The following is a 23,503-nucleotide window of genomic DNA, read 5'->3' as shown; positions in this document are numbered from 1 at the left end:
ACACTCCCACCAACAGTGACAGGACAAGCCACGGTATAGAAACAGAGAACAAGCCCCACTCTTTTAGTACTGGTACTGTAGATGTTACCTTGCTGGGTATGAACTGTCTGCAGGAAAATAACCAATCTCAGAGAACACCAAGGACTTCTCATTTTTACCCTGAACTACATGTATTCTCTTCTATTGAAAGAACAGCTGTATCAAGCTCTGAAAAAGCTTTAAAATAAAAATCTGAACCTCTTGGAGAAGAGATACAAATTAGAATCCTTTTTTGCAGAATTTCTGGAAGCTCAAGGAGAAATTTCAGCCCGTTGTCACTGTATTGGTTTGGGACTTAAAAATAAAGCACACACACCCCTAAGCAAAAATAGGAACTCCACTGAAAGCTTACATAAGTGATGACCCAGACAATTTGTACTATTCACCATTAGCAGTCTCCAACTTCCCACTTTATAAGCCCATAAGGGAAAAGCAGATTATGATGTAATTAATTTTAAGTTACTACAGATGTCCTTTCAATTATGCGACAATCTCTCCATCGTCCTTCTTTCTACATCACTAATTGGAAACTATTACTGCATGTTAGGAATACTTTTCCATTCCATTTAAGCCAACCTTTGTAAACCGTCTGACCTAGTTTTAAGCTCATCCTTTAACTCAAGACAATTGCATTTTATATAGGTCTCTATAAACTCTTATATAACTAAAACAGCATTCTTGAAACAGAAGTTACATTTCCTATATGCAACATAATGAATAGATCACAACTTTTTGATAGAAGGCAAAACATCTGTTATACATGAAGCTTTTGAAGTTCTTATTACAGTTCAAAAACACCATTTTACAATCCCCTCTAAAAGTTTTTTTTTATAATAATCTGGAAATTTATCTGATAAGATTACTCTGTATGTTAGATCAGCCAAACCCAATGCTGGGATTCAAATATGTGAACAACCAGTTCTCTGTGTGGATGCCACTTCTGGAAGTCCATTCTGGGCCTGGGCAACAAAAAATTAGCTACCAGTTCTGCCGAAATAGTACGAACTGGCTAAATCTCACCACTATCCAAACCCAACTTTTAATGTTATCTAGTTGATCTGGATAACAGGTCCCCAAAATTCCCACCAGTATGGCTGATGCTCACTGGGAATTCTGGGAACTGTAGTCCAATACATCAGGAGAGGACTAAGCTGGGAGAGCTGTGTTAAATGAACTTTTTTTCTTCTTCTCTTCCCTCTTAAAACTTTACAGTGCTTTGAGATTTTTACCTTTCAGGGCTGTTTTTAGTACTTTGAGCTAATTTATTACACAACATACCTTTTAAGCATGAATTGATAATTGCCTTCTTTATATGACTAATACTGTATAAGAACCACTGATTGTAATATAATACCTGGCTATAATTAACAATGTAGATGGACAAATAGCACATAATGTTTTATGTTGTGCTTCCTTGTTTTATTACAGATCACAGTTGAATTTATGTGGTCAGGTCAGACTGGCATTAGTCACACCCAAAGTAAATGCAACCCCTTCAGCTGTGTATTGTGATCTTTCAATTATAGAACAAATGCTTTTTCACCCTCCGTTTTTAATTCTGTAATGCTAGGCAGGAAGCAAAACCAAACTTATTAAGCCTCATTTGTTGCTAATACACAACATTCCATTCAATGGTTAAAAATTATGATTTAATCTTATGATTGCAAAATTGTTATTGCAGTAATAAGAAAATGCTAAAAACCCATAACAAAGGGTATGGAATTTAATATCCAGTTTGTAAGACTAAACAGATTTTGGATCTGACTCGGACTGAAGAAGCACGTCAAACATTCTCTGAATATGCCTCCCCTGTCCACTGAAGAAATCTAAAAATGTTAGGCTCGGCATGAATAAGAAAAACATTTCTGCTGGTTTAAGGAATCCCATCATTAAATGCTTTTGAAAGCATTCACCCCTTTTTTCAGGCTTCTGCAGACACCTGAAAAAAAAATCAACAGGTATTCCTCAACTTATGACCACAACTGAGCCCCAAATTTCACTTGCTAAATGAGGCAGTTGTTAAGTGAATTCTGCCCCATTTTACAACCTTTCTTGCCCTAGTTGTTAAGTAAATCACTGCAGTTACCAAGTTAGTTAACATGGTTGTTAAGTACTCTGGCTTCCACATTGACTTTGCAAATGGAGTAGCTCCTTAGTCTGTCCACTAACTGGACTACAAGATTTTTCTCTGAGGGGGAAAGTTGGGCAATTTTAATTGTAGGTGAAAAGAAGGGAGAGCTGGCATAAGAACAAAAAATACTTGACTTTTTTATACAGATAGTCCTCGACTTATGACCACAATTGAACCCAAAATTTATGTTGCTAAGTGAAATATTTGTTAAGTGAATTTTGCCACATTTTATGACTTTTCTTGCCACATCTGTTAAGTGAATCACTGCAGTTATTAAGTTAGTAACACTGGTTGTTAAGTGAATCTGGCTTCCCCATTGACTTTGGTTGTAAGAAGGTTGCAAAAGATGATCATGTGATCCTGGGATACTATAACCGTCATAAATATGAGTCATTTGTCAAGCATCTGAATTTTGATCACGTGACCATGGGGATGCTGAAGTGCTCATGTGCAAAATGGTCATAAGTCCTTTTTTTTCAGTGCCATTGTGACTTTGAACAGTCACTAAATGAACTGTTGTAAATTGAGGACTACCTGTACTTTAATAAATAGCAAAGATGTTGTGTTTACGCAAGATCCAAATTACTTTTTCCAAATCATTTTTCAAGTATATACAGCCTTAATAGTTGGAATGAAATATGATTGAGCAGCTCCCTTTGCTAGGTTTTTGAATAGCAAAAAAATTATAAAACAAAACTTGGAATATATCCAGCTGCCAGCTATTTGCCACAATTTTCCAAGGTCCATACTCCTGTGGAAGTTTTATTTTCAGATTTTTCAGTTGTAAGACTGTCAAAGACTTACAAAGAGGTTTTGTATGGCCATGTCAGCAGTTTATAAGGAACTACATCACTGTAAAAATATGGCAAAGGATAAAGTGTGTCTCTGCAACCAATATCCAGGTCTCTCAGTATATCATCTACTCACTGCATTGAAAATGGAGTTGATTCGTCTTTTCATTCTCAGTTTGAAACTGGAAAACATTTGAGAAAATATTTTTGCATTTTTATCTCACATTTGTAGTAGTTTGTATAACCACAGGAAGGCCACAAGAAATGGAGGATTGATAGCAGTAATGATAAAAGTGAAAAATACTCCCTTACTAGGTGAGATTCTACAACTCTGCACTATTTTCTCCCTGGTCTAGTCCATCCCTGAAAAATACTTTAAATAGTCATATATTCAGTCAAGAAAAGGACAACTGTCCAGCCAAGGAGAGGTAATAATGATATGTACCTGAGGGAAAGATGAACCTCTGTATGATGAATAAAAAAAACCCCATCCCAAACAAAACCCAAAACAAAAACAGCTTCCTTCATTTCACAAAAACATTTTAGGAAAAGTTCCACTTTGGGGATTCCTCATCTGTCCACTGTTTCTTTTTAAAAATGTTTAAACTGCCAGCCAACAGTATCTCAATTTCTAAACACACAAGAGACTTGTTAGGTGGGCTGGCAGGAAAGATATTGTGGCAGTGATTTACCATCATGAAAATACAAAACAAATAAATAGAACATTTTTGAGTTACAATTGTATTTCTTTGTGTGCTCTATGGCCATGGTGGTGAACCTATGGCATGCATGCCACAGGTAGCATGCAGAGCCCTCTCTGTGGGCAAGCGCGCCGTCACCCCAGTCCTAGGCCTTCAGCTGGGTTTTATAAAACCTTTTCACTTTAGGTCTCCGCCGTGTGCAAAAAAAAAAAAGTTCAAGCAATCAAGCAATCAATTTCAACTTCTCGTGGGGAAAAAAAGATCTCGCAAAGTTGAAATTGATTGATTCAACTTTTTAATTCCCAGTCTGCTGTTTCCACAGCAGCCACGCCCACCCAATGGGCCATGCCCACCCAATGGGCCATGCCCACCCAATGGGCCATGCCCACCCAATGGGCCATGCCCACCCGGCATTCAATGATACATAAGTGGGTTTTGGGTTGCAGTTTGGGTACTCGGTCTCTAAAAGATTCGCCATCACTGCTCTATGGATACCTTAGGAAAAAAACAATTGTATCTCAAATGTTCTTTGTTGTATTATAGCTTTTGTTCAGATTGAAAATTACTTGAAGCTTCTGTTTTATTATGCTATCATACTAGAGTTTTGTTTTACATGGCTGTTTGTTACTGACTCCGATTCAGAACTGAACAAAATGCTTTTTGTAATATTATAACATGTTTGCGAATATGTCTCATTTAGCTGTCACTTCCTGAAATAATAAAACCGAGAAGAGTGCCACTAAGGCTGCAGTGCATTTGCATAGACATAAACTGAGAAATTTATTAAACTTCTTTGCAGAACAGATATAATGAAGCCACAACTATGTACTTGTGCAATGATATATTGCAACAGGATGTAAAACCTATTGGCTTTAGTTGGGATTTAGTCCAAGCCACATGAGTGCAGAAGCATAACTTTTGATATGCACTCCTACCCTTGCTAAAATACTGTAAAGTAAGAGTATATAATGTTGGGACTATAAAGCCCAGCTTTTATGCATTTCAACATATATACTTTTGTTTTAAACTCTCTGTGTAGTTAAAACTAGAATATGATCCTTTCGGCTTAAGTTAAAAAAAAAATAGCACAAGTCTTTGAACCTTTGTTACTATGACATTTAAATTTTGAAGCCAATAAGTATTCTGAATAAGTAGAACCTGTTGTATTACTAAACTTTAATCTTAACATATTTCAAAACAAGCAAGTAAATAATATTAAGATAGCACTGCCTCACGTAACAGGTAGTTCTCCACTTATAACCACAATACAGAGTCAAATTCTGTTGCTAATCAAGGCAATTGTCAAGTGAGTTGTGCCTCATTTTACAACTTTTTTGTCAGAGTTGTTAAATAAATCACTATAGTTCTTAAGTGAATCGTGTGCTCATTAAATTAATCTGTTTTCCCCCATTGACTTTGCTTGTTGGAAGCTGGTTGAGAAGGTTACAAATGGTGATTACATGACTCCGGGACAATGCAACTGTCATAAATACATGCCAGTTGCCAAGCACCCAAGCAATGATTATGTGACCATAGGGATGTTGCAATGTTTTTTTCCAATGCTGTAACTTCAAGTGGTTACTAAATGAATTCTAAATATCAGTAAATCTAGTGCAGTGGTTCTCAACCTGTGGGTTGGGACCCCATTTGGGGTCGAACGACCATTTCATGGGGGTTGCCAAACAACGCAGTCCGCCATTTTTTTCCCCCTTTCCTTAGCTGTGCTACTCCCTTTTATTCTATTGGCTTTTGAAAGCCAATAGGAATTGTCCAGGCTGTCTCTGCCCTGCTGAGCCCGTCAAAAGTCCCATTCTGCAAACAGTGCTGCACCAGTTGAGTAGTCCTCGACTTACGACCAGTTGAGTAGTCCTCGACTTAGGACCGGTTGGGGGTCGCGGCATTAAAAAGGTTGAGAACCACTGATCTAGTGGTTATAGTTTATTCAGTATGTACAACAATTCTATTTTTGTTTGTACAAATGATAAGTTGGTAAGGTCAAATCACTATAAAAATCTTGGAGATAATCCTCTTTTTCTCATGACTGAATATTAGTTACATTTTAAGGTGTAACATGTTGGCAATAGATGAAAAATAATCTTCATTCCTATTTAAATTGCAGTTTGGGATGTTCTTTATAAGAAATATTACTTAGTTTATTAGCTCTTATCTGCAAATTACTACATTTTCATTATGCGGTAATATAAAAATGAAAATGTTTCTTTTAATGGTTATAGAGAATACTATCGGTATATAATACAGTGACACTAATATAAATGGATTATACAAGATTTCCAGATATTCATATCTAAGTAACATCTGGAGTTAAACTTGATCCCTAGTAATTTATATGGCAATGTTTTTCAACCTTGGAAACTTTTTAAGATGTATGGACTTCATTTCCCAGAATTCTCTACCCAGCAAGTCTACAGACTTAAAATTGTTACATAGCAGGGCCGTGTTTAGTTAACCATGTTCAGTCAACTTAGAACCATTCATTGAGTGACCATTCGAAGATACAAAAGCACTGAAAAAAGTAACACAGACCACTTTTCACACTTACAACTGTTGCAACATCCTCATGGTTGTGCAATCAAAATTCAGACACTTGGCAACTGGCATGTATTTATAGTGGCTGCAGTTCCCTGGGCTCATGGATCACCCTTTGCAACCTTCCGACAAGCCAAGTCAATGGGGAAGCCAGATTTACTTAACCGTGTTACTAACATAACAACTGCTACGATTCGCTTCAGAACTGTGACAACAAAGGTTATAAAATGGGGCGATTGTCTTGCTTAGCAATGGAAATTTTGGGTTCAATTGTGGTCGATTGAGGACTGTCTGTAAAGCATTTTATCTTTGTTTTATTCTGATAAGTTTCCCTTCCTCCCAAGTTATTACAATAGTTGAGCCTACAATCCTGATATTCCCTAATGAACTCCCATTCAAGTATTAACTAAATTCAACTTTACTTAGTAACAATTTTAATCTTGAAAAAACTATGAAATCTATATATAATACTAGGCAAAATTAACCAAACACCATAACAAATTCCTTGAAACTAAAATAAACTACCAAGAAATTTCTTATTTAGCAATAGAGGCTGGATTTTACTCTAGAAATAGTTTTTTATTCAATATATAGAATTTTTAAAAGAAATCCCTGGAGCATACTCTAAAGCTATAAAGAGATTATCACATTGTTATAGCTTTATTGGATGACCACTATATTTAAAAAGATATTCCCCTACATATCTATACTTGCAAAGAATCTTACTAAACTGATTTGCAGAAAGTAAAGTCTTAATGGATGACTGCTCTTCGAGGTGTGGCAGATTTTAGCTGACCCAGTTTGGTATCCTAACTATAAATGTGTTCCTTGAGAACTTAGAATTGCTTTTATTTGCTTTAATTCCAAGCAAGCATTTTTTTTAAAGTTTCCGAAGTCTTTTGACATATTTTAGCTATGTATGTCACTTTTATTCTATCTTATAGGGGTTTCTTTTCCTCTGCAAGTTAATTTTTCCTCCTTTTTAGAATAGTAACATTTAATGTCGTTTTAACTTTCTCCCCTTATAATTTGTATTCATTATAAGACTTTCTGAGTTATTTTATCTTCGTATCTTATTTAAGGACACAACTCTCATATGAAATATTTTGTTGTTCAGGTAATCAATTATTTAATAATTTAGTTCATAGCTCGAAGCCTAGGATATAATTTTCACAAGCTACATTTTTATAAATATAACAGATAAATGAGCATAGAAAAACTAGGTAGCCTCAGTGAGCAGCAAGCATTGGAGAACTGAACAGGTCTGTAAACAATATTTTCAGTTTTCTGAAAAATCTGTAATATTTAACAGGTTTATAGAACATGCCAAGTAGTGAATGATTAACAAGATCACCATTTTAAGTCTGCCCAACTGCCTTTAATTTTACTACGGTATTGTGGGTTTACATAAGCTTTGTACGTTACACAAACCGGTAACAGCAACCATTATCAGCACCAATCAAAATTTGAAATCTTGCTTGCTAACATAAATATAAACCTAGTTATATTGTGTAAATCATGTCAAAAAGTTTTAGCGAGTGACTTACAAATTCAGGTAGTCCTCGACTTACAACAGTTCATTTAGTGACCATTCAAAGTTACAAGGGCACTGAAAAAAGTGTCATTTGACCATTTTTCCTACTTACAATTGTTGCAGCATCCCCATAGCAGGAAAAGTTGTAAAATGGAGCAAAATTCATTTAACAAATGTTTCACTTAGCAACATAAATTTTAGGTTCAATTGTAGTCGTAAGTCAAGGACTACCTGTATAAAAAAAGTCATGTATTTTTTATTCTTATGCCAGCTCTCCCTTCTTTTCACCTACAATTAAAATTGCCCAACTTCCTCCATCAGAGAAGAATCTTGCTAGTCCAGTTAGTGGACAGAGTAAGGAACTACTCCATTTACATCTCTTTGAAGAGTCTTCACCTACTGGTTACAACACACACCTGATAGGAAAGGAGTACTTCAAGGAGCCTTGCAGTAGTAGAACTCCAATTTTCATATGCCCTTATGCTTAAGTAAATTAAAGATACACAATGAGGCACAAACCCAAAACTATAGCAAACTCCTACAAGTTGATGATAATGCCAAAAGATTTCGGGGTTCACAAACAATCCAGTGCTCCTCAGGTGTGGCAGACCATAACTTCCCTAATCCCCAGCCAGGCAGACCTTTGATCACAGACTGGAAATCACACATGCTATCTGAAGGGGACCAGTTTGAGGAAAGCTGTTCCACTTCTTCTCTCCCTTTATTAACCCACTGGGACGTATTTTAACCCCTACATTCATCTCCTTTTTTCACCTCCCTTCTTGTTCCCTAGGAACATTCTTCCTCGCGAGGAGAACCACCCGCAACAATTCCGCGGAATTGCTAACTCATCCCACAAATTCCCCTCACCGCTTCCTCCTCCAGGTTGGTTGCCCAAACCTGAACTTAAGCTCTGGAGGTGATCACATGGGACGGCAGAGAAGGCGGGCAGAGCGAGGAAGGTTCCACGGCTGTCTGTTTCCATTGGCTCCGCGCAGGCACGTGGCGCTCCTCTCCCACCGCTGGCTCACAGCTGGGTAGCCCGGGTCTGCTGGCAGGGAAAGAGCAGTAAGAGCCGCTCCAGCTAAGTGCCTTAAAGGAGCGTGGAGGAGGAGGAGGAGGAGGAAGAAGGCGGCAAAGAGTTGTTGTTGTTTTTTCCCCCTTGGGCTCGTGGATCTGATTTATTTATTACTGTTGTTTTGCCCGGAGTTTCGTGCCTGAACCCTTCGCGTGTAGGTCGTCGTTTTGCTGGAGCTGGGCGGCAGGAAGGTAGGTCTCGCTGAAGGTAGTTGCGACGTAGGGTAATTTATCTTTTTCCAGAGCGCCGGGATTCGGCAACCTCTTCTTCCCTTGCTCGTGGAGCCTTTCTGCTCTTTTCCCGCGCAACTCGCTCCGAAGTTGGGGGCTGATTCAGAAGAAGTAGGCTAGGCTAGCCGAGGAGGCGAACTGCGAGAAGAGGTGGGTGAGACGTGCCCGCGCTTCTTCGGCCACTTCTCCGCTCGTTTCACAGATAACATCCAAGCTCTCTCCCAGCTGGTTCTCTTTTGGGAATGGAGAGCGCGGGTTTTTGGTAGACCGATCGCGGGCTGTCGACGCGCGGAGAAGGGAGTGTCTTTGCGTCTGAAGCTGGCGCGAAAGCTCGCCCCGTCCAGCCCGCCCGGTTTGCTGAAAGAGCTCCGGAATGGCGCGATAAATATTTGGGCAAGGCTCCTGAGAAGGAGAGATCTGAACGGGATACTCTGGAGGAGGGAGAGATTTAATCGTTTTTCCGGGTTTTATTATTGTGATGCTGCATAGGTATATAGGCTGTGCTGCATCGGAATCTCAATACATTTGCCTTAGGGGAGAAAAAAAGTTCATTGGGCTGGCCACATTGATTAAACCGCTTTCAATTGGCCGGAGAGATGTTCCGTTCCGTACTGCATAAATGTGAGTTGTATGGCGATGGGGGGGGGGAAGGTAAAACTCCAGAACTGAAGCTGAATCGCCTCCATTTTCCTAGCGCTCGGGGCAAACTCAGCGAGGCTGCCTTTAGAGAAAGACTAAACAGAGCAAGCGGCTTCATCTCCGGATTGGAAAACGGGGCAGCTCACGCCCCAAACGCGCCTCTTGGCACTTCGCCTCTTTGCCTTCCCTTCCGACTTCTTCATTTATGCAGAGCGCTGCTGAATTTAGCAGTTTGGCCACGCGAGCTTCAGTTCAATTTAATGGGAGAAGTTGCATTTCTTTCTGTCTTGTCCGCATTGTTTCTGTCTCTTGTCCGCTTTCGTCCTTCTCCAAAAATCTATTAGTCAGTTTGCCTGATGCTGAATTTGTGGGGTTTAAAAGTCTGTTCAGTGGGAAATGGTCCAGACATTCTTATGCAGTCCATAAATGGATGCTCCTTGCACCCACTCGCCCCTCTAGTGGCTAGATTTTTTTTATTATTGTAATCCTTTATGCTAAGCCGGGGATCAAAATACACTTAACTTGATATAAGCCGTAGAATTTGTTTTGAGGTAATAATGAGGATAGGGCAGAAATCCATCAGTAATTCTAGTACTCAAGTTTATTGGAAGTCTATGCTTCAACTCTTCTAATGACTGCAGCCCTAATTAGTACTAGAAGATATATCCTAATGTCCATTTATAAATGCCCATTTTCGTTTATATCAGTCAAGATATATCACGGTCAAGATATATCACAGTTAACAGTCAAGAAGATTAGTTTGACCATGGATTGCACTTCAATATTTTTTAAAGATTTTAAAACAAAAGCATATATGTTGACATGTAGAAAAGCTCTGGTGGTTTTCATATCAAAGCAGAATTTATCATCTCTCTCTCTTACTATAAAGCGTTCTCTTTTTTACAATTTAATTATTTTAATTCCCTTAGTAGCAGGTTGCTATTATAATTTTATAATATTTTGTTCAAATAAATATTTCTTAAAAATTTTCCAAGTATTCTAGTTGAAGAGGCAAAAATTATCCTGGGAACATTTCCTGACATATAATTCCTCTGCTTCAATATGAAGATTAGACCTCCCTAAAATAATGTGAGTCATTAATATATAAGTCTGTATTTCTTATCAAAACCTAGTCAGCAACAATAAAATTTCCTTTAATAATATTAAATACATATTTTAGATAGAGCTTTAGAACACTTAAGATCTACTGAAATACAAGAGTTACACTGGACATCTTGAAGTTTACAGTAAAGATCATACCCGATGATTTTGGTCCATCGGTAGAAGGATAACAGATTAAAGACTTGCAATTTTTTAAGATTTTCTTGTCTGATAAACTTCCAGATCTATTGCCTGTGGAGTTTTGAAAATAATTTCAATAGCTGATTGCCATTTGATATAATTATTAATTACAATCATTTTTTCCTATTTTTCTATATATTGTTTTGCATTGCTTAGGCAAATCAGTTTCCACCCTTATAGATTCTATTTTATATTTCTTTAGTCAGCATCTTAGCTGTGAAACCATTTTTAAAATACTGTTATTTTTATATTTTATCAGTTTCTTAGGAAAAAAACCAAGCACACATTTTAAGAAGGTAGAGGTTGCCTCTGAAAGATCAAAAAAGTTCCAGTTAAAGTACAGGAAAAGGCCTCTTTTCAAGGACTCAATTGTTAACACAATTGGAATTTAGCCTAAACTGTGCAAACATTTTGCAGGAAAACTTTGTATTTTCCTATTCTCGGGCTATGTTTATTTTAATACAAAAGAGAACCAATCATTGGTTGAAAGCCTATGGCCTGTATTTCTACGTAAATATTATTTAGTAATTTTAACATCCATGAAGAAGCTATGTGAGTTGCATCCAGTTAGTATTACATCAGTAAATGGTGCAGACAATTTACATTTCCTCATGCTACCCAAAGGCTGCTGGGGAATCATCCAGAGCACATCTGGGAAATAAAGGAAAGGAAAAGTCCTGCTGCATGGGCAGCCATCTGTTCATATGGTTGGATTTTAGTCTGTGCTTGGTTCTTCAGATAACATAGTTGGAATGTGACTATTGATTTTTCATGTGATTGAAAAACATTTGAATGTTTAAAATATAAGTGAATGCCTAGAGGGCTGTATGCCTAAGGTATAGGTTGACATTTTTAAAGTGATTTGAATAATGGTGCATTTTCCTTGATCAGTCATATATTCTGAACCTTTGGGAGTGCTGTGAGTTTATTCTAGGTAATGGCTGTTCAAGCACAAAAGTTGTATCAGTCCTTCTGTTGCGTTTTGTTTATCTTTATCCTCCATTTAAACCAGGGGTATCAAATTGCAGGTCTGCATGCCAGTTTCATCATACTGAAGCCGTGCCCACCCCATTGCTGGCAATGCAAAAAGTCACGATACGTCGCAACACGTCATGTGACGTGGCGGGTTTGAAACCCTGTGATTTAAATCAATCTTAAGATTGTTGGAAATGTTTTGTTGTTGCTTTTATAGAATATTTAAAAAACAACAACAAACTTTTGTTTACTTGCATTTTAGTTAATCTGCCTTCTGAAACTAGCCACTTGGCAATATTCTTATAGTTTAGCATTATAAGTATGCCATGTTCCAAATTCAGTTCCAAAAATATATTTTGGAATGTATGATAATGTAAAGCTAACACTGTCATAACTCTTTTTTTAAATAACTACATACAAGTCTGAAGCAATGCATAGGCCTGTGAAGTCCTGTGAGCTGAGCTAACCAAATCAGCACTATAAAATAGTCTGCCAAATTATAGGCACACTAGGAGGCAGAGATATTTGTTACAGCCAATTGATAAGCAAAGAATAACATGAGCACCTTTTTATTATATATTGGCATGTTTCTCCTTTGTAGGTAGAAAGTCCTAGAGTTCTATACAACTCTAATTTGGGCATTTCAAGGACAGGAGCTCCTAGACAGCAATAGCTTCCCCAGTTTTTTGTGGTTCCTGGGATGTATTAAGAATAGGTTCTGTCTCCCTCTGTCTCCCTCTCTCCTCTCTATCTCTCTCTCCCTCTCCCTGTGTGTGTGTGTGTGTGTGTGTGTGTGTGTGTGTGTGTGTGAAATATAAGTGTTAGATTTGGGAACTGTTTTGCTGCTTGGAAGCAATTATTTGTATGGCATAGTTTTGTAATGCTTTATGAGTAAATACGTCTCAAAGCAGTTTACTATATATCAGCCACACTGTAAAAAGAAATTCTTTGCTCCTGGAATTTTATGTTGCCAATTAGTCTGGATTAGTATGTTGTACAAACTCAGCCAGAAACTTTATATCAAGTTATACATTTCAATAGCTTTTTTTCTGCTTTTGACTAGAGAAACTATTTTAATTCATATAAATCACAACATTTGAAATAAGCTGGTATCTTGACAGACTTCATTAATCCCACTTAATATCTCCTGAATTTTATCTAATTTAATTTAATTCAGATATTATTGATAGTAGGTTTTATGCTTCTAGTAAATCTGCAAACCCATGCAATTTGATCAGAAAAAGAAAAAAGTATTTTTGGTTATAAAGCAGTCACCAGTTAAACAGGACAAAATCAGAATAATTTGCTGTGTTGTGATGTCATAAGCTCCAACATGATTTATACTGCAGCAGGATAGATGAACACATGATTTCCTGTCCTCAAAAGATTGCAAGGAATGTTAATTACTTTTAATTTCCTTGATTTATAAAATCTCATGGTATGCAGTCACTGTCTCAATACTCCCATCATGAACCTGAGCCAAAAAGAAACAATGATTTGTACAGTATTTAATATGACACTGGCAAATAACTAATTTTTAAATGAAGTCACGTTCTTGATTTTTGCAAGAGCCAAATTCTTAGTCTTCATTTTAATCTTTTTGAAAATCTCTTACAGTATGGAAAGCCTTCATTCTGAGTTTTGGAAAAAAAGCTTATTGAATGGTCCAATATCTTAGACAGGCTAGTAGTGTGGAGTTTCTCTTTATTCATATCATATGATTGGTTATTTTTTAAATATTTAAAAAATATTTAAATATTTATTTATTTTTATATGGGATTTTTGAGGTGATGCATGGTCATAATGTATGGATAACTTTCAATTAGGCTTTAAACTGTATGGTGGTATTTTTTCAGTATGAAAGCCATTGATATTTTTAACCTTCTCTCTTTTACCAATATTGCCTAATTCAGTACAATAAAACTTCTACTTTGGAAGCATGAAGTTGTTAAGTTTGTATTTCTCTTACACCTCTGAAAACTTAACTGTAGCCAATTATTCTTTCTTGCTGTTCTGTAGGTGCTCTCAAAGGAATTGTACAAAGATCTAGGCAGAATATCCATGAATTCCTTTAGTATCTATCCCATTACCAGGTAGACCAGACAAGCAATACATCCAGATAAGCAAATTCTATTTATTGTAAAAGCTGCATTAACAGAATCTTCCAAGTCTTGACAATACTGAATTTATTTAATAATAAATTACATAATTTAATTATTTAAATAGTTAATATTTAATAATAAATAATATTTAATAATAATCCCCCCATCTCCCTTACAAGAGAAGCTCAGCAAGATCTGTCAATTTCACCATCCATTCCTCAATAATATATAGCAGAGGTCCCCAACCTTTTGGGCACCAGGGACCGGTTATGTGGAGATAGGTTTTTCTATGGACCAGAGGGGGTGTGGTTTTGTGTGCTGCCTGCGTCCCGTGGATGGGGCTTTGTTTGTGCGGACCGGTAGCTGGCATGCTGTGTCCTGGTACTGGTCCACAGACTGGGGATTGGAGACGCCTGGTATATAGTGTCGAATTTTCCATCTCTATGCATATAATCTGGCCACAGTAATCATATATTGAAATAATCTATGACTTATTTCTAATGGTTTATTTATTAGTTCTATAAGGAAAAGTGTGACTTCAATTGAATATTAATCTATAAAATCTTCTGTATCAATGTATTGAATCCAAATTTTTTAGTCATTTTAACTTGTTCATCAGGCTTGATAAAATTTTCCTTGTTCACATATCCAACATACATTTGAATTGCCTTTATACATTCTAGATAATTTATCTAGCATCATGGACCACTGATACATTGTTTTATAAAAAATGTTTTTGAGATAACAAAAAATAAATTTCAATACTTTTAACCATATTTTTCTCTTAATGCATCTGTATATTATAATCAAATCATACATTGTTTAGCAAATTCTTTGTTTCAAATTTCAACCAAACTTAGCATTTTTAGCTACAACAACAAATGGTTTAGCAGTTACATGTTCATCATGAACGTACAATTGTACTTCAAATTCTTACTTTAAATCTTTTTGTCCATTCTGGATATTATCCCTGGCTTCATGTAAATGCTGAAAAGGAACAGAGAAAACACTGAGTCCTGTGGTATCACAAAGCAGTGACCACAGATTGGATCTCTTATTCCCAATCAACAATGATTGAAACCAGCCTCAGAAAAATGATGTAACCAGCACAAAATCATGCCGCCCCACCCCCAGCTCCCAAAGCCAAAAGAAAAGGATATGTTGGTATCAACTGCTTCCAAGAGGTGAAGAAGAGCTAGGATGGATGTATTACCTCCATCCCACTCTTCTCAGAGGTAATCCAGAAGTGTCACCAATGCTGTTTTTATCTGATGTTCCTGCCTGAAATCTGAGTGGAAGGGGTCCAGATAATTGTCTCATCCAGGATTCTGTAGAGCAGAGGTCCCCAACCCCTGGGACGCAGCCCACTACCATGTTTATGTTTTACTTTGATCCAGTGCTTTTTTTCTAAAAAAAAAAAAGGTGCCGGAACTCACACACGTCATACAACCCGCCTTGACTACCCTACAAGGTTCCATCCAAAAAAGGTGCCGGAACTCCGTTCTGGGCATTCTATGAGAAAAAAAGCCCTGCTTTGCTCGTTTCCAGACTTCTTTTATGGCTCTTGCATATTTGCTATTATCTTTTTATGTAGTGTATGAAATGAACTATTTCAGATGTCAAAAATATTCTCCTTTTTGCTTCTGCAATAATTAGAATTATGATTACAGTATAGAAAACATCCAGCAAGCTATCAAATGACATTAATAGATTCACACATGCATTTTTCCATAATGGAAATTATTGTTACACATTCTGTAATTGCATATTTTGAATGTGCTTCTCAGTACCTAAAAATTAAAAAATAGAATTGTTTCTTTATTCCCAATTTAGATAATAAAAATATTTTAGAAAAGGAGGAATGCTAAGATTGTATTACAAAGGTCAGGTACAATTCATCAGATTTGGTATAATACAGCTAATTCTATACTAAGATAAAATGTTTGTTTTAAAATTTCTGTATTGGCTTGCTGTCTCATCTGAGTTGAAGGGTGGTAGTGTTAGCTTTATGTATGTTGGGTTATCTTGGCTGCTTTTGGTTCATTTTGTCATGGTATATCTTTTAATGAAAAGTAAATAGCAGTTCAATCCTTAGTTCTGAAAGAAAGGAGTTACTATTATGTAATCAAACTTTTCTGACTCATATTGTTTAGTAATATCCATTTACCTTCATGTTGCTTTACCATATAATTGTTACCTTTTTGTTACCTTTTCAGGAATGTTGTTAATAATTTCATATTCCAAAATAAGCTTTCTAATAATCCTAGTTGTTTGTCAAGAAATGCTGTTGAGCACAAATATTCTTAAAAAGTAACCATATGATTTCCAATTTATTTTTAAAAATACCCTTTGTAACTTTTCAAGCTAGGGAAAGAATTATTTTATACTGGCAAATGAGTTGTATATGCTACAGAACCACTGTAGTTCTCTTGTGTCATGAACTTCAATAGACCTACGTGCTTAAATAAGCTAAAATTTTCTAAGATTTACATGTAAAACACCTCTTTAGAACAGGTGTGTCCAACCCACATCCTGTAGGCTACATGTGGCCCTGGACAGCTACTACTGTGGCTCCACAAGATCATAAATTTTAACTTTATATATGATTTATATACATTAGCTATAGTATATATTTTATATGCAGCCCAAGATAATTCCTCTTTATTCAATAGGGCCCAGGCAAGCCAAAAGGTTGGACACTCATGCATTAGAGACTATTGCAGGAGAATTGAGAATTTATTTCTGAAAATGGTTAAGTTTAGACTAGAGCATTTCTTTCTTCTATTTTTATGCTAGCACATTCTTAAATTAATATGTGAATCCAAAGATGATATGAAGGTTTTGAAATTCTTTTGGGGACTGGCAGAATCCTTTAGCCTTTCTTTTGGACAATCTAAGCATTAATTTGAAAAGGCTCTAAGTTCAAAAAGTACTTGCTGCCAACATTGTCTTAAAAAACAAATTGAATTGATGTTGTATTATTTCCTTGAACATTTTTTATAGCATTATCAAATGAACTAGTTGTGGAGAGGAGGGTTGGGGGAAAATATAAGGAGATTACATTTCATCTGATAGCATACTTATAGTTTAATATTTCACCACGAGGTAAGGGAAACCTAGTATATAAACGAAGAACCGAATGGAATCCCCAGTTTTCTGGTTTTTTTTTTCAACAACAACTAAGCTGTACATGTTAAAACAAAAGAAGAAATTGCACCAATGTTTGGTTCCAATATGTGCAATGTATTTCTTCATCAAAGGAAATGTATCACAATCTCACCAAGAAAAAATTGACAAACAATGTCTATTAATGCAATTTCTTCCTTCTTTTCTTTCTGCTTAGCTTTCACTGTACAGTTTGCCTTTTGGAAATGAAAAGTAGAGCTGATAAAGCATTCTCTCTAGCAGTCCATATTATACAGTATTCAATAATATTAAGAAACACTTTCTGATGTAGCTAATTGTGCAATATTTTTCTGCAGAAGTAGCTGATCTATAGCAGCCTGGGTCATTTTTCATTTTAACACATATGTATGTTAAGATGGGATAGCCAGAATTTTTTATTTTTTATTTTTTGCAACTGCTTACTATTTAGAATTTGATAGGTGCCTTATATGTTGTTTCTAAATAAATGTGATTTAATTAGCATGTGATTTTTCTGAGACTGGGTTTCTGGGCTTAAATTAGATGAAGTTACCCTTATTGAGAATAATGGCATGCTGTATGTTATCTCGAATTAGTTTTTCAATGAAATGGGATACTGAACATATTTTGAATTGCTTTGCCATTAAGAGCTCATTTTCATTATTTAAAAAATTGTGTGCATTTAACAATATTTAGTGATACTGAAAATATATAGTTATTGTATTCATCTATAAAGTTAGTCAGAAAACTGAGAATTACATGTACATCTATTTCTCTTTTCCAGTTCGCACATCCTTCTTCACAAAATAGAATTATTTAACATGTTGTCTATTTGTTGTTTCAGTTTTAGTGTTTAAATGGTTTTTAAAAACAAGCCTATATTGTATTTAGAGCTGTCTGAGTTGAATGTGAGGAAGCTATATGTTACCGTAGCTGCATCTGACATCTCCATGAACTGTCAGTGTCTGTATCTGACATCTCCATGAAATGTCAAGTTAGCACATTATTTATGTATTAACCAGATATCTTCCCTGCTGCAATCCAGTGTCTCTCAGTGCCTTGCATAAAGCATAAAACCAAATAAAAAACAGTATAATTATAAACCACAAAACAACCCAAAACAAACAAGGATACCTTACAGCTTCAGAAACTCCCATGTTGAGCAAAGATGTTGAGATTCTTTAATTTTTTATTTCAGTCTGTAAACCACTGAATTTCTAATTTTTTTCCCTCTCTCACAGACACACACAGCTAATATAGAAACCAGTTGGATGTGTTCTAAAGTGTGACCTCAAACTTAATCCACATGAAGTTCTGGACAATTAAATATAAATTTCCAAAAGATTCTTTTCAAATTCTATTTTTTGCACACTGAAAAATTGATTTTTATCAAACAGTGATCTTTCCACCTTCTATAGAACAGCTTCTAGATTTCTGTGCATGCTCATTTAAACATATATACATATAGAAATAAGATAAAAAAGGAATTGAAAATAAAACTTGTTACTTTGCAGTTAGCAAATGATATGTTTCTTCTCTTTTAGGCATTTGGGAAGCATCTTCTAGTAGTTGTTATGTTCATGCTCCTATTCTAGATCAGTTGTTCATGACTCCATATTTTACTTGATGAAAGTAATTATTGCTTTTATTTGTCCTTACGATTAGCCAATGTAGGTAGTCCTCAAGTTATGACCTCTTAATCAGCGACTGTTCAAAAGTATAAAAGTGCTGACTGTTGATGACTGATGCAGCTGTCACAAGTCTCCCCACAATCACTTGTTTCTGATCTGGGTGCTCAGGCACTTGGCCTGCAATTAATGTCATAGTGAGTTGCAATCATGTGATTGCCATTTATGTCAGTGCAACCTTCTTGTCAGCTTCTCACAGTCAGTGGAGGGGTTGACAAGAAGGAAGGTCACAAGTCTGCTCCTATAAATTTATCCCAGAGATCTCATACTCTATAGTGTGGACTTGCTCTCAGTACTCCCACCTGCACTCCATAGTGCCCATCCATCCAGCTGCATTCATATACTGCTGCAGCACCCCCCTCACTTCTGATTTCCGTCTCTAGCTAGCCCACTCTCCCCACCAGCCTGCCTGCATGTGATGACTCCCCCAGACACTTCCCCAGATACCTCTGCATATGTCAGATCAGAGGAAGATGAACCAGTTCCAGGCATTTCAGGATGAGAGTTGGTTAGTGGCTCCAAGCAGCTGTCTGAGAGGGATTTGGCTGAAGCATAGCTGCAGCAGGACAGCCCTGAGGCTTCAGGTGGGGAAAGCATTCAGCTGCAGCCAATCAGTGATGAGAAAGAGAAAATGCCTTCTGCACCTGATCCAAGAACATTTAAGGCAGGGGCAGCGAAGAGCAACCTGATTACTTGCGAGGAGACAGCTTTGCCCCTCCTGATGGGCTGAACCAGAAGCTGGGAACAATGTGTTTCTTTCCTTGCTGTGTGTTCTTGCCTTGAATTTTGGATTGAGTCTCTTCAGCTGTGGCCTTGCCCTGCCTTGCCTTGCGGCCTTGCCCTGCCTTGCCTTGCGGCCTTGCCTTGCCTGTGGACTTTTCTTGTGGACTTGCCTTTGTCTTGAAACTTGCCTTCACCTTGGAAACTTGCTTTTGCCTTGAGGACTAGCTTTGGTTTCATTTGAGTAACCTGTGAAACTCATTGGAGTTGAGCTGGTACTAGCACAGGGAAATGCTGGGAATACCAATTCAGGCTTGGAAGCCTTCATAAAGATTTACACCTGTGAAGAGTGTGTGTGTGTGTGTGAGAGAGAGAATGGTACAGCACACTGCAGCACTCTCCCATCCCCATCTCCAAGCTCTTTACCTGGGATTCCTGTCTCTTCCCATTTAACTAGCTGTGTGTTGCAATGGCAACTAGGACTGCCAGGATTGTCATTTCTAAGCACTCATATGACATTGTGCTTTATGACTGCATCACTTAGCAACAGCAATCCTGGTCCCAGTTGCTGAGGACTATTTTAAGCCAATAAAACCTTAGCTTTTAGAAAAAATGGTATCAAATTTTCTTAGGTGAATTGGCTTCTTGTTTGTTGCAGTTTGCATTCTGATAGGACTATTTTGAAAATAAAGAAGTCAGAGCAAAAAATGGTTCTGATAATAAAGCAAGGTGATGACTTCCTGCTTCTAATATTTCATGAATTATGTTCATGTGCTAATCTGTCATCATTTATTAGTCTTTCTATTTGTATGAACTATTATTTATGACCTGCTGAATTTAGCTTCTGTGTCATGTACTGTATGTGACTTGAGAAATAGCTGGATGCATTGTACCCACATGAAATCATATTCATTACTCATCAAAATATGTTGTAAGCAAAATACGTCTATCTCATGACTGATGCAACTGAATAACTAAATATTCTATAAACAATATGTAAGTTAACAGTGGCTAAATCTAAATATTGTAAGTTCAGTCTTCCATTCCATCTTGATCTTCTTTAGAAGGATTTATTAAAAACCCTATAGATAAAAGAGCCCTTTATTTAAAAATGAATAAGTTTAGGGTCAGTTGATTGTTGTCACTATAAATTCATGGAATGAAATAAGAATATTTTCTTCCCATGCTCTGGATTTCTTTAAACAGTTTCCTACCCTCACCTTTCAGAATAAGGAAATGCTTAAATTCTGTGTTGCAGTTGAGGATTTTTTTTCCATGTTTGGCTTCCTGCCATTTCTAGAAACTGAGATATTGGTGTTTTATCTCAGTTTCATGCTTGGGATGTTGAGAGAAAGCCAAGTAAATGCCATTAAGTAGTATCTCACATAGCAGTAATAGAAAAAGTGCTTGCTTGTTATTCATTCTGCAGTGAAGAATCTTTCACACCATAGGAATAATATATATAAGGATAAAATAGTCTTTATTACATATGGTGAACAATTATTCCGTCTGCACATTACCTTTTTAAATAATGGAGTGATTTATAGAGGAGTCTATAAGCCCCCTTTTCAGTAACTTTACAGTTACCGGTACTTTTTCAACTTCTTTCTTCATTTGCTTGCCATTTATGTCCTGATCCTCTTAGTTTTTCTTGAAATACTTTTATCTGCAACTGAGCTTGGATATGACTAGATAGATTCCAAATCTAGACAGTTATTAAAAAAAGAGAAACAGCTTCTATCTTTATTCTGTTAGTTTTTTAAATGCATTGCCCTTATAAAACACCCATAAAGGCATAAATAAAAATACTGATACATGACAAAATACCTTTTTATTATAGTGTCAGATGGTTCTCATGAGCCTCTTGAAGCAGCTAAAATTCCTTTGGTTGTTCATTCTTTACTGCAGTGTGTGAAAGAAGTAGCTTAAGTCTCAAAGCAGAGATGGATGGATGAAATGTGCAACACAACACAACTATAAGAATATCGAAGCATGTATGCATATACATGTTTCAATATTCTTATAGTTGTGTTATGTTGCATATTTCATGATATGAATTACATTTCATAAAGTTTCATTGTAAAAGAGTCAAATTTATGTTTGGCAACTATTGATTATCTTAACAAGAGAGATTCCTCCTGCCTGAAATAAAATCTGCAAAAAATGTGGAATCTTATTTGCTATATAATCCAATTTCTGATAAATGTAGTTTTTCTTTAAAGCAAAAATCTTACGCTGTTAATAATTGTTCTTGACTGTATTTGACATTGCCTCTTATTTTGGAAACTGCTCTTATTCCACTATGTTGTTCTTTATTATATTCACACAAAAATATCACGTTTTTTAAATCAAAGTTTACTGAAAAGTTGTTATGGCCTATTTTGTATATAATGTTAATACAGAGTTGAACAATTGACATCCTGCACTAGTTGAAAACAAATTTTTTAAAGCCGTCAACCCAACTGCTTATTTTTATTTATTTGTTTGTTAAATTTACTTCCAGACCAGTTCAGAATATTACCAGTTTCATGTAAATGTAGCCACATCTTGAAAGTACATGTCTAGGTTTTTTTTCAGGCTATCAAAAGAAAAAGTAAGAAACAGGTTGTCTGTCTACTCAGATAAATCTTCCCTGATTTTCTGCCTTCATATTCTACAGCAGGGGTGTCTAACTGCCAGCCCATGGGCCAGATGCATTATAGCGAAACCGCGCCCACCCCATTGCCAGCAATGGCAAAAAAGTTGTGATATGTCACGACATGTCCCATGATGTTGTGTGTTTGACACCTCTGTTCTACAGCAATGTAAACCCAATCTTTAAATTGCCTTTCACAGGAGTTCTGGAAAACTCCAGTTCTTTTTTTAACCATATTCTTCATGATAAGAAATACATCTGTAGTTGTCACCTGTTGCTAATTCAGTAGAAAGATGCTGTCAATGGGAAATTGATGACACATATGGTACAATGACCAATTGCCTGCCCTGCATGAGACATACAATAATTATTAGGTTTTACTTTGAGACTTTGTTGTATGAATTGGCTAGTTTAGAAATAATAGTTTATGATTTAATTTAGAAATAATGGTTTATGATTTAATTTGACATGTGAACTTAATCAGTTATTCAGTTTAGTTACCAAGCAATGGTTAAACCAAATAGCAATATTTGTGGCTTATCCAGCACATTCTCTATTAGCCCAGTTTGCACTCAAAGCATACTTGTTGCATACCTGCATTGCACTGTGCTTTTTTTTAAAAAAAAAAAAATTAGCAAATGTATGTGGCCACTTAGCTCACTGGATATGACTCTAGGCGATGTACAACTAGAAACAATTAAAACAATTATACTGCTGTGTAATTGAAACTAAAATGTTCCTGTGAATTGCCTTGTTATCAAAATTTACAAAAACAACAAGGGACTGGCATCTTTGTGAATTTAAGTATTGAGAATGTTTATATAAGACAAGAAATACAGTATGTAAATAGTTTTTGTGTGTGAAATGCTGATGGAGCTGCTGATTAAACATTTTCCAAGGTTTTAATGGCTAACCTTGCATTGTGAATATTTTTATTTCCTGTTTAAGTTCAAAACCATGGATTACAGCAACTTTTCCTGCATTGTATTAATGACCTTTCTTGCATAATGATACGTTACAATAAATAGTATTTCACTTTTTCCTGCATTTTTGTAAGACTAGCTAGTAAAAAATGCAGTTTTATACAGTGGTGAATTATTGCTTTGTATTATGAAAGCTGCAATCTTATAAATTCTCTTTGAAACTCTCTTAACATCCATTGAGGCATGTAGGTAGAATAATGGACTATGATCTGGGAGAGTCAGGTTTCAATCCAGCCATTGCTAGGGAAGCTGACTCAGAAATCT

The 23,503-nt window shown here is 36.2% G+C and overlaps 1 protein-coding gene across 2 annotated transcripts in view; it reads left to right on the top strand.

Annotated features, from left to right (window-relative positions):
* The first annotated feature begins 8,615 nt into the window (after positions 1–8,615).
* STXBP6 (syntaxin binding protein 6) overlaps positions 8,616–23,503 on the top strand; it is an 88,568-nt gene continuing 73,680 nt past the window's right edge. Inside the window, exon 1 of one of the 2 annotated variants that reach the window (XM_039335963.1) lies at positions 8,616–9,012. The gene's annotated coding sequence lies outside the window, so the exon portion shown is untranslated. Of the gene's footprint in view, positions 9,013–9,569; positions 9,673–23,503 lie in introns of those variants that run through there. The other variant, XM_039335972.1, reaches the window with a different exon arrangement.

The sequence above is a fragment of the Crotalus tigris genome, unplaced genomic scaffold, assembly GCF_016545835.1.
Source record: "Crotalus tigris isolate CLP2741 ecotype Arizona unplaced genomic scaffold, ASM1654583v1 scf7180000017546.9332058, whole genome shotgun sequence".
NCBI classification, from domain to species: Eukaryota; Metazoa; Chordata; class Lepidosauria; order Squamata; family Viperidae; genus Crotalus; species Crotalus tigris.
This window is presented reverse-complemented; position numbering and strand designations above follow the sequence as displayed.